Raw genomic sequence first — 12,891 nt, forward strand, 5'->3', positions numbered from 1 at the left:
GATGGTTGGAGAGAAGGGGGCAAGAGAGAGGGGATGAGAGTGGGGGGGGGCGAGAGAGAGGGGGCGAGAGAGGGCTGCACATACTGGCACTCACCTATGGGTACGCACCTATGGGCCCGCCCCTACGGGCCCGTACTAGTATTTATTGATGAAAACATTAAGAAATATACCAAAGTGTAACTTCAGTGTGTGCAGCGCCGTGCTCTCTAACCTGCTTTTGCAAGCCATAACGATACAGTACACAGGGTCCTTTTTCAGCAATTATGGACACAGTTTTCTTTTTACCAATTTGTGCGATCTACTTTCATGACAAAATATTAATATAAATATACTCAAAGTCGCTGCAATATATTAATCTTAAAACGAAGAGGTATGTTGACTGCACACACGGATGTGGTATAAATGACTCCATGGGGTGTGTGCATGCCTGCTTGTGAGGATGTTGGAGGAACAAGTATTTGAGGGTGGAGGGGCATGCAGGCAGGCCTTTGCCAGGTAGATAGCATGGGTTTTAATTTTTAAATGCTCCCACCTGGTTTTATGTACAACATGGCATTGAAAAAAAAACACTGTTTGGGTGCATTTTATCACCCTGGTAATGCCCTGGTGCACTGCATACCTGTTTTAATGCACCCAATTTCATTCAATCCTGTACTCATGCCGGCATAAGGGGACCATGCCCCCCTTCCCCCTCAACTTTCTCTCAAGTCCTCTTCTCAAACGCATGTCCATAACACCCCCTTTCCCTCCCCACTGCCCTCCCCACTCCCAGAGTGGATGGCAATGTGTGCTGAGGCCTTGCTCTCCCTCTTCCTTGCTCTCGCTCACTCTCCCCCACTGCCCTCCCCACTCCCAGAGTGGATGGCAATGTGTGCTGAGGCCTTGCTCTCCCTCTTCCTTGCTCTCGCTCACTCTCCCCCACTCCCTCACTCCCTCCCCCATCCCTTGCTTTCAGCCACTCCAGGCTCCTCTTTCCTTGCTCCCCCACCCCTTACTCGCTCTTCTTCCCCTCCTCACTTCCCTTATCCTCACCCCCCCCCCCCGACTTAACATTCCCTTCAACGAAGCGATGGATTGTATTTGCTAGTTTTGTAACAAAGAAGCAAGAGCAGACCCAGTCTCAGGCGACATTTCAATTTTTGGTTGGATGCACCTTTTTTTTTTTGGTTTGGTTCGGCCAGGATTCGAACTACTGACCTCTCACATTTAGAGAGGAAGCTCTCACCATTACTCCACCAAGTCTTGTTAAGTCTGGTTATACCACATAGTCTGGTTACCCCACAGCCACCAAGTTGGTTGCACAATTTCTGGATCTATGCTGCTGATGTAGTATTACCACAGAAAAGGGACAATTTGCAATTAAACAACGCCACATGATTGATCTATTCTTTTCAAAAGCCACAAGCGAATGTGAGCAGGCAGGACGACAGACAATGCTGCTCCAAATTATGGCGTACTTATTGGTGGAAAGCATCAGTTTGACAGGCTATTGCCTGATTGGGGATGGAACCCACACGAGACAGTTCAAATGATGAGTATCTGAGCTATCTTGCCAGCCACGTAATTAGACAACACAGCTTCATTTTGACATCCTTATGTTTATTTTGAGACCTGTAATTCATTGCAAAACATCATCAGACCAACAAAATCAGCAAGTTCGTTTTTTTTGGATTACAAATACATCGTGTGTGTGTGTGTGTGTGTGTGTGTGTGTGTGTGTGTGTGTGTGTGTGTGTGTGTGTGTGTGTATCTCATATAATATTATATATATATATATATATATATATATATATATATATATATATATATATATATATATATATATATATATATATATATATATTGTTACGGTTGTGGAAATTCGCATTACACCATAAAGAGTCCTCAGGTGAGATATCTCGGTAAGTTCATGTGTCGTTAGCCCAAACCCGTTGTATAGAGGGAATATGTGTGATTCATCCGGGCTGCGACGCTTTGAGTTAGCCATTTTTTCTTTCTCTATTGTTATTTTCAACCATTAATCCCCCAACAACTCAAACACCACCACCTTCACCTCTACCTCCACAACTCCATCCCGCAAACATCGCTTCACCACCATTCTCAAACGACGCACACCAACAACCAAACTCCCACCACCTCCGCCTTTCTACCACACGTCGTGCCATGAGCTGTGAATGCGTTCCTTTCGCTTCGAAAAGTGGATCAGGAATGCTTCACGCCCCCTTCTCATCCACCCAATGACTGAGCATCGGGTAGTGTAGCCCCGCCTCCGAACCCGCTGTGCATGCGTTCCTTTCGCCCCGAAAAGCGGATCAGGAATGCCTCACGCCCCCCTTTTGCCTGACCAATGGCTGAACAGAGGGTGGCGTGGCCCCGCCTCCAATCACGTTATGATCCGAATATTTGCATATAGGCTCCTCCTGAGGCCTATAAAGATGTGAGCGCAATGCGACTCGCGCTGAGTTGAGTTCGGAGTTGCAGGGAAGTTGGAGGGGAGTTGCAGGGAAGTTGGAGGGAGTTGAAGTTCGCGCGGTTCGGTTGCAGGCGGCTGGTTGAGTTCAAGTTCAAGTCAAGGGAAGACGGCGGTTGGCAACGAGGTTGCGGTGTGGGGGTCACTCGTCTCGTCGCGGGGTCCAAGCCAGCCAGCCATACCCCTCTCCCTGAGCATCAGCGATTTTTTTTTAATCCCCCCCCCATCCGCACTGAGATAGTGCCGGGGGGGGGGCCCGTTCCTCCCCCACCCTAAACGTGGTGCCAACAAAACCGCTCGCGCGGAGCACGCCGGAGAGGGCTCGCCGACCACGCTCGGGGCACGGAGTCGGGGCGCAGCTGCGCGAACATTGCGGCTTGCCCGCCATCGTGTCACGAGGACGCGGGTAAGACCTTCCCGGTCTCGTGGACCTGGCCGATCCTCCAGGATCCACGTACATTTGGTCTACGGACCTGTCTGCCTCCTTGACTATGAAGGTGGCTTTCTTTCTTTCGGATTGAATGCATGCTGTGGCGCCGTGTCCAAGAAGTAGAACGGCTTAAGTGTCTGTGCCTGTACATTGCCCCTTTTATTCGGCGTCACTCTTTCTTTTGCATTTGCTTTTGTTGCATGTTTGAATGGCTGTATATACGTGCCCTCCATGTGTGTGAAATAAATGTGCTTACTTGTTGAACTGTTTTCCCGCTTTGCTTCGTCTCCTTCCTTTTATTGAATCTCCATCTTGCATCACGTAAGGGATTTATGGTGGGTTTAAAACGCCCGGTAATTAATCGGAACCGTCAAGGACGACGATAACTCCGCTCGGTTATCCCTGTAATATGGAATGAACCGCTTAAGCGGTTCATGTCCAGAGTCGGCCTGTGGCGTGGTACGATCGCCCGGTCGACCACTCGCGCAGGTACTTTAGTAGGTCGAATTTGGCGAGCAACCCTATCCTGCGCGGGTGGGCAATTGGCACGATCGTGGTGAGGTTAAAGCCCCACCCGTGACTGGCTCCGGGCGGTAGTTCCCGGAGGGTCACGACTGAATTGTCCATTCCGGTGGGCGAGGCGGCCGCTTTTCGCTACACGCGGTCAATCGCACGCTGGTGGGCACGAATTCGCAACAATATATATATATATATATATATATATATATATATATATATATGTATATATATATATATATATATATATATATATATATATATATATATGTATATATTTATATGTGTGTCCAGACATACAAACATAGATATGGATGTGTATATTTATATATTAAAGACCCACCCACATCTTTCACCTGTGAACATATATATACACACACACACTGATGAGCCGAAACATTATGACCACTGACAGTTGAAGTGAATAACATTGATTACGTTGTTACAATGGCACCTGTCAAGGGGTGGGATATATTGGGCAGGAAGTGAACAGTCAGTTCTTGAAGTTGATGTGTTGAATGCAGGAGAAATGGCCAGGAGTTAAGACCTGAGCCACTTTGACAAGGGCCAAATTGTTATGGCCAGAGCATCTCTGAAACGACAAGGCTTGTGGGGTGCTCCCGGTCAGCAGTGGTGAGTACCTACCGACAGTGGTCAGGGGAGAGACAAACCACAAACCGGCGACAGGGTGTTGGGCGCCCAAGGCTCATCGATGCGCGAGGGCAATGAAGACTATCCTGTCTGGTCCGAACCGACAGAAGGTCTACTGTGGCACAAGTCACAGAAAATTTTAATGGTGGTCACGGGAGGAGTGTGTCACAATCCACAGTGCATCGCACCCTGCTGCGTATGGGGCTGCGTTGCCACGGACCGGTCAGAGTGTCCATGATGACCCCTGTCCACCGTCGAAAGTGCCTACAATGGGCAGGTGAACATTGGAACTGGACCTTGGAACAGTGGAAGAAGGTCGCCTGGTCCGATGAGTCCAGTTTTCTTTGAGATCACGTGGATGGCCGTGTACGTGTGCGCCGTTTACCTGGGGAAGTGATGGCACCAGGATGCACTGTGGGAAGGTGACAAGCCGGTGGAGGGAGTGTGATGCTCTGGGAATGTTCTGCTGGTAAACCCTCGGTCCGGCCATTCATGTGGATGTCAATTTGACACGTGTCACCAACCGAAACATCGTTGCAGACCAGTTACACCTCTTCATGGCAATGGTATTCCCTGATGGCAGTGGCCTCTTTCAGCAGGATAATGCACCCTGCCACACTGCACACATTGTTTGGGAATGGTTTGAGGAACAGGATGAAGTGTTTACGGCAGGGGTCGGGAACGTGTTGCTCGCGAGCCAGGTATGGCTCTTTTGATGATTGCATCTGGCTCGCAGATAAAATTGGAGTTTGAAACTTGGAAAGCCCAATATTTCTCGCAAAAGCTTTACCTATAGTTTGAATGGTGTCGTGCTTCATTCACGTGCAGGGCTGAACTTGGCAGAAGGAGAGAAGAAAAAACACCTCCGAATTGTCTGAAGCGGTTTTTGTTTCGTCCAGTCATGCGGCCGACGCGAGTAGTGATTTCGGTTCCTCCAATGACGTGCCGCCGCCGAGACGCGTCACGGAATTCATCTCGACCAATCACGCGCCACCGCTGAGGCGACTCGTGATTTCGGTTCCTCCAATGACGTGCCGCCGCCGAGATGCGCCACGGAATTCATCTCGACCAATCACGCGCCACCGCTGAGGCGACTCGTGATTTCGGTTCCTCCAATGACGTGCCGCCGCCGAGACGCGTCACGGAATTCATCTCGACCAATCGCGCGCCACCGCTGAGGCGACAGCATCCCAGAGTCGGCTGGCCGCGCCGCACCTCTCGAGTATGTCAGCCCGTGCGCAGGCCAGCCAGACTCACTTGGGTCAACATCTCCCTCTCTCTCATTTGCTCAAAGCTAACCCTTCGACGAAGAAGATGGCGAAAAGAAAAAAAGATGAGGAGTATCGTACATTTCAGGACGAATGGGCCGAAGACTTCGCCTTTGTGGAGAGAGCAGGTTCTGTGGTGTGTCTAATTTGCAATGACAAAATTGCATCGATGAAACGGTCGAATATAAAGCGGCACTTCGACACGCGCCATGCTACCTTTGCATCAAAATACCCTGTGGGAGACAGCAGAAAGAAAGCGTGCCAAGAGCTACTGAGCATGGTGCAAGCCAGCCAGCAGCAACTCCGCGTATGGACCCGGCAAGGTGACTATAATTCCGCTCGCTTTGCTGGATCTTTAGCAATAGTGAGGAACGGAAAACCATTCACAGATGGCGAGGATGCAAAAACGTTCATGCTGGATGTCGCCAATGAACTTTTTGATGATCTTCCGAACAAACACAAGATAATCAAACGGATACAAGACATGCCTCTGTCGGCAAGAGCTGTTCATGATCGTACCATCATTATGGCAAACCAAGTGGAGGAAACGCAAGTGAAGGACATAAATACAGCGCCGTTCTTTTCCCTGGCTTTGGATGAGTCAACAGACGTAAGCCATTTGTCGCAGTTCAGTGTGATTGCAAGATATGCTGCTGGTGATACACTGCGCGAAGAAAGTCTTGCTGTTCTGCCAATAAAAGGGTCCACAAGAGGTGAGTATTTATTCATGTCTTCAATGGAGTTCGCTCAAGAAAAAAATCTACGAATGGATAAACTTATCTCGGTGTGTACTGATGGTGCTCCGTGTATGGTGGGGAAAAAACAAAGGATTTGTGGCGCTTCTCCGTGAACATGAAAATACACCCATCCTAAGTTTCCATTGCATTCTACACCAGGAGGCACTTTGTGCTCAGATGTGTGATGGGCAGCTTGGCGAAGTGATGTCGCTGGTCATTCGTGTGATCAACTTTATTGTTGCCCGAGCCTTAAATGGTCGCCAGTTTAAAACACTGCTGGATGAAGTTGGAAATAACTATCACGGTCTGCTTTTGCACAGCAATGTGCGTTGGTTGTCAAGAGGGAAGGTGCTTAGCCGTTTTGCGGCTTGCCTAAACGAAATCCGGACTTTCCTTGAAATGAAAGGGATTGAGCATCCTGAGCTAGCCGAAACTGAGTGGCTCCTCAAGTTTTACTATCTCGTGGATATGTCTGAACATCTGAACGAGCTCAACGTGAAAATGCAAGGCATTGGAAATACAGTGTTATCCCTTCAACAAGCCGTGTTTGCTTTTGAAAACAAGCTGGAGCTCTTTATCATGGATCTTGAAACAGGTCGTTTACTACATTTTGAAAAACTGAGACAATTTAAAGATGCATGCACAGCAAGTGAGCCCACTCAAAACTTTGATCTCCACCAGTTAGCTGGCTTCACATCCAGTCTCCTACAGTCATCCAAAGCACGCTTTGGAGAATTTCGTGAGCACACTCGTCTTTTTAAGTTCATCACCCATCCAAACGAGTGTTCACTGAACACAGCCGACCTGAGTTACATTCCTGGTGTCTCCGTCAGAGATTTTGAAGCAGAAGTGGCTGACCTGAAGGCCTCAGACATGTGGGTGAATAAGTTCAAGTCACTGAATGAGGATTTGGAAAGAATCGCACGACAGAAAGCAGAGTTGGCGAGCAAGCACATGTGGACAGAAATGAAAAAACTTCAATCCGAAGACGAGCTGATTATCAAAACTTGGAACGCGCTTCCTGTCACATACCTCACACTGCAGCGTGTGAGTATTGCTGTATTAACCTTGTTTGGATCTACGTATGCATGTGAGCAGTCATTCTCACATCTTAGAAACATCAAGTCCAACCTACTATTACGTCTAACGGATGAAAGCCTCAACGCTTGCATGAAGCTTAACCTCACCAAGTACCAACCAGACTACAAAGCCATCAGCAAATCCATGCAGCACCAGAAGTCCCATTAATGGTGAGTATTATAACAACATTATTTAAAAGAATAAATTCAGAGGCTTATTATACTCACATTTAGTTGAATTCAGTCTTAAAATATATTATATGGCTCTCACTGAAATAGATTTCCAAATATTTTGCTTTAATGGCTCTCTGAGTCAAAAACGTTCCCGACCCCTGGTTTACGGTGTTGCCCTGGCCTCCAAATTCTCCAGATCTCAATCCGATTGAGCATCTGTGGGATGTGCTGGACCGACAAGTCCGATCCACGGCGGCTCCGCCTCACAACTTACAGGACTTGAAGGATCTGCTGCTAATGTTTTGGTGCCAGATACCACAGGACACCTTCAGGGGTCTTGTCGAGTCCATGCCTCGGCAGGGCAGCGCTGTTTTTGTGGCACACGGAGGACCAACAGCATATTATGCAGGTGGTCATAATGTTTTGGCTCATCAGTGTATGTATAATGTTCCACTGTTCAGTCAGGTTATCAGCCAGGTATGAGTTTCCTCAGATGGGTTTTAGGTGAAATAGGCATTCATGGTTGAGATGGAATATTTTGGGTTTCTGCTCATTGTGAGCCGATGTCTGCTCAATAACATTCCATTGCTAATGATCCACAATGAATGGCGGGGGGGGGGGGCAATGTTCTTACATTCAAATTGATGCCCTTGCCTTGGAAGAGAGAGAGGCAGGAGGGATTGCTAGTAGCAGGTGGCAGCTTAAGATATTTCTTTTAAGAAGCCTTGAGTTGTGTGTATCACTGAAATCCTTGATAAGAAAAAAAAAAACAACCCTTTCGTTGTTTGTATTACGATATGCATGGTGTTGGTATTGCAGGTGACACTTGCTGATTAAAAATTGCATGGCAATGACAGCAATCTGGCACAAATTTTTACTCAACAACATATAAAAAGTGAATGTTTAAATGAAGTCTCAAAGGAGATGTCCTTGGGTAGGGAATAGTGCCGTGCTGATCAAGCGAAGCCGTTACACCCTGCTTATGAAGCCCAGTTGACAGAAACCCTTTCACAGATTGACCACAACTTCTCTTTAGCCTTGACATTGGCATGATAAGGGTCTGTTAAGACAGTCTTTGACAGTACAGAGATCCGCCTATGGGTGGAGGTATGACTTGTGTTCCATTTGTCCATTGGATGACAGAACACTAAAGTGCTGTGCAGTATTAATTTGCAAAACCTTTTTCCTGACTAACCTTATCAAAAAACAAGTGAAATCCTTCATTACAGCGCGTGTGGTGAATCAAATGAGTACACTAATGTTAAAATATGCAATTTATGCTTTTTTCAGATGAAAAACAATTAAAAAGCCTACTTAATATTTGGAATGTAAAAATCTTGTTATTATTGTGATAAGCACCTTTATATATAACAGAAGGAATGAAATCGTTCGACACAGCGTGGCAGGAGGCCGCAAAAGATTGATTGTAAGTAAATTTCAACTACTAATGCATGACGAAACACTTGTTTATGGCTAATGTTAAAGAGAATGATGGAATAAGAAGAACTTAGCCTTAAATCCTCATGCATAACACCGTCCACACAACACACGTGGTGCCCTTTGACCAATCAGGAGCAGTGCAGTTACAGTATCATTTCCTTCAGCTCGATTGGTCTTGTCCTGCACGTGATGTTTTCGGGGTTTTTTTTCGTTCTTGTTGAATCTGAGGAGATTATTTTTTCGTTCTTGTTGTAAGTAAATGTCAACTACGAATGCATGACGAAACGCTTGTTTATGGCTAATATTAAAGAGAATGATGGCATAAGAAGAACTTAGCTTTCTGCATTCGGCGCGAAATGCCATGGTGGACAGAAATGACGTCTTTCGTTCGTTCGTACATGAGGGGAGCGTTTCTTCGTTTTTTTTTCCGTCAAGCAATAAATTAAACTAGCCGAAACCCCGTCACAGACGGATTCTGTTCATTCAACAACCTTCACCAGCTCACCCACACTCGAGGGACATGGACTGGACAGGGTGTGCTTGCCCCCACCTACTCATCCCCTGCCCCATTCCCCCGCCTCCCACCCGCCCAATTTGCTTCCCCCCGCCCAAAAATTTAATTACCCCGGCCCCGCCCCCGCCCCCGCCTCTTCACTCCCCGCCCTCCCGTCTCTTGATTCCCTGCCCCACTTGCCCCCAGCCCCTGCCACCCTGTCCACCCCTTCACACTCAACCCTGCCTAATTCACCCCAGCCCCCGCCCACTCATCCCCCCGTCTCCTGCTTTCAATTTCCTTACCCCCACCCAAAAATTTGCTTACCTTGCCCCCCGCCCCTTCACTCCCTGCCCCCGTCTCTTCATCCCCTGCCCCCGTCTCTTCATCCCCCCCCCCCGCCTCTTCACTCCTCGCCCCCGTCTCAACAAAAAGTGTTTATTCTGCTTCAGAGTTGAAGTTTGATTATTGCCACTATGTGCGATACACTCTTACAGACACGAAGTTTCTTTCAATCCAGGTCACAGTACCGAGAAAAAATGTGACGCGACAGCTCGGAGGAGCACAAAATTGGTCCTTCAGTATTAATATATAGATACAATGTTTCTTGTTACATTTTTTTTGTGTCAAATTCACATTCTGAGGTAGTCAGCAAGTGCAGCAGAGGGTTTTACATTGCAGACACTATTTTCAAGGAGTGGAATTACACCTCTCAGCAGTGACGGTCTGTCGAAGACAGACGTAATGGCGTCAGCGACCGATGATGTCATGACGTCCTGACGCCTCTCAGCGGTGACGTCACACGTCGCCATGTAAACGAATGTAAAACGAAAAGTGTTTATTCTGCTTAAGAGTTGAAAGTTGACTGTTGCCACGATGTGTGATGCACTCTTACAGGTACGAAGTTTCTTTCAGTCCAGGTCACAGTACCGAGAAAAACGTGACGCGACTGCTCGGAGGAGCACAAAATTGGTCATTCAGTATTAATATATAGATGGTTTTCACATGTATAACACATTAGTTTCACAAATTTCCATTGAAATACTCGGGTATTTCCGTCAATTGTCGCCATTTCCGTCGAGGTTACGCACTGCATCGACCGGACGGCCGTCATTGGCTGTCTTGAGGCACGTGGGGGGGGGTGGACGGGGGGACACCGGACCCACCGGAGACGTGGTAGACGACGCCGGGGACATTTCAAACTCGGTGCAATTGTATACAGCGCACGCGCTGTAAAAACTCCTTTGCTTGTTTGTGATACCATAGGCATCGTATTTGTGTGTCAATGGTCACAATAAGACACCAACTTGTGTCAACACAACAGCGGATGAAAAATTGTAAATGTTTAATTGTTTAGTTATACACTCCTTGCAGTTTTTGTTGGTCGTAAAGGCAAACAAATCTAAAGATAGGAGATGTACTAATTAAAAATCGAAATCATAATTTTAAAGATCAAATGCAGTAAAAACTAGAAGGGCACTCTGTAGAGCGCATACCTCTGCCACGCAATGCCTGATCCACGATAATATATGAAGCCTGATACATTTTTGAAACATCATGCTTGACATCATTTTGGGCCCAATCTCTCAATGGTGAAGAATCACTCAAAATTAATTCTCGTATCCGGATCTGGATTCAGATCTTCACCAAAATCTAATCAATTTGTCCTTGTCACCACCAAACCTCTCCACCAAATTTCATCCAAATCCGTCCACAACTTTTTGAGATATCCTTCACACAAAGAGACAAACAAACAGATGGGCAGAGGTGAAAACATGACCTCCTTCCACTTTCAGTGGCAGAGTAAATGATAAAGTAAATTATAGAAACTTTTCCATGGTTTCTGTGTTAGGAAACATTTTTGTGATTACAAGGTACAAAGAAACTTCATTTTCATGTCCTCCTGGGGGGGAGGGGGGTGGGTTTATTATAATTATTATTTTTTTGTTTGTTTTTGTTTTTGTTTTTGTATACGTTGTCGAGGCTCGTGTGAGAGCTAACACACAAGGCACAGCAAGGGGGCATGAGACAAGAGGGGCGGGAGTTGGAGGGACAAAACAGTGGGGAACACACATGAGGAGATCTGTGGAAGGGAGAGGGATGGGACGATGGACATGGGGAATAGAAGATGGACATTTCAGGGACTTTCAGGAAGGAAAGCAGGGAATTTGAAGGAAGTGGGCTTGGGTGGATTATCGGGGGTAGAAAAGATCGAGGATTTGGATGGGGGATGACAAGAGGTGGTGGTGAACTGCTGTTTTGAAGGCCTGGAGGGAAGAATGGGAATGAATAGAGTGAGGGAGTATATTCCAAAGGCGGTAAAAAAGAGGAATGAAAGAGTGAAGGTGAGCAGTGATTCGTGATTTTGGTAGTTTTCCCAGAAGGGGGTTGTTGGTGGATCTTGAGCGCCCTGCGGAAATGTGGTGGGGACAAATCGCAGAGAGAGCAGGGGGGCAAGGCTGGAGAGGAGACGGTAGAAGACAGAAAGACCACCGACCAACCTGCGGTGATTGAGTGAGAGGCCCAAAGACTCGGCCTCATTGCGGGAGATGCCGATGATCCGAAATGCTCTGGTTTCTGCAGCGTGAAGCCGAGAAAGGTGGGAGGTAGGAGCACCAGCCCAGAGGGGAGAGCAGTACTCCATCAGGCTATGGACAAAAGCTTTGTAAGTGGTCAGGAGCTCAGGAGGGCTGAGGAAGGACTTTGCACGACGGAGGATTCCCAGTCGGCGACTGGCTTTGGAGGCGAGGTTTGAAATGTGGCTTTCCCAGGAAATGTCAGGGCAGATAGTGAGACCCAGAAGCTTGAAAGAAAGGACTCCTTCCAGAGGATTGTTGAGAAAGTGGATGGAGGGGTTTCTAAATGGTCCTTTCGAAGAGACATAGTGAGATTTGTCCGGATTGAAAGACATGTTCCACGTGTTGGACCAGTTTGTAATTTTATCCAGATCTGCATTGAGCGAAGAAGCTGCTGCTTGTCGGTCTGAGGGATGACAGATGGTACGGCAGAGGGTGGAGTCATCAGCAAAGAGATGTGGAGGATTTTTCAGAGAGTCGGATATATCTTTGATGAAAACCAGAAAAAGAACAGGGCCCAGAACGCTACCTTGAGGAACTCCAGCCTGGACAGGAAGAGGGGATGAAAGAACTCCATTTCGGGCCACACGTTGACTGTGACAGGAGAGGAAGTCTGCGAGCCATGAGTGGAGATGGCCTTGGATACCATGGGAAGAGAGTTTGGTGAGTAGTGCAGGGTGCCAGACTGTGTCAAAAGCACGTGATATGTCCAGGGATACGGCTCGGATTTCCTTTCTGGCATTGAGGACCTCCATCCATTGTTGGGAGAGCAGAAGCAGCATATCCAGGGTAGAGTGACCTGGTCTGAAACCAAATTGATGATCGGAAATCAAGCCATTGGAGAAGAGGAAGGATTTCAAGGGTTAAATCCCGAAGTTACATTTTGTGCTCATGGCATGTTAATTACCTGCTACGTGTGTTTTAGTTCAGCATCGAATGCTAAAACAGTTTTCTTGACCCAAATGATTTCATGGCAACAGTGGTAAATTTTTATGCAAATGTTTTACTAAAATGCGAGTTTGTAATTCGACTTGGTTCGTTAATTTTATGGGATGCA

General features: G+C 47.2%; 1 protein-coding gene across 1 annotated transcript in view; it reads left to right on the forward strand.

The window, feature by feature from the left end:
* The first annotated feature begins 7,213 nt into the window (after positions 1-7,213).
* LOC147030911 (uncharacterized) overlaps positions 7,214-12,891 on the forward strand; it is a 29,314-nt gene continuing 23,636 nt past the window's right edge. The window contains exons 1-2 of the mRNA XM_085875474.1: positions 7,214-7,322; positions 7,522-7,734. The gene's annotated coding sequence lies outside the window, so the exon portion shown is untranslated. The remainder of the gene's footprint in view (positions 7,323-7,521; positions 7,735-12,891) is intronic.

Source organism: Eptatretus burgeri, chromosome 3 (assembly GCF_056783735.1).
Source record: "Eptatretus burgeri isolate ZD-2024b chromosome 3, Ebu_testis_v1, whole genome shotgun sequence".
In the NCBI taxonomy this organism is placed as follows: Eukaryota; Metazoa; Chordata; class Myxini; order Myxiniformes; family Myxinidae; genus Eptatretus; species Eptatretus burgeri.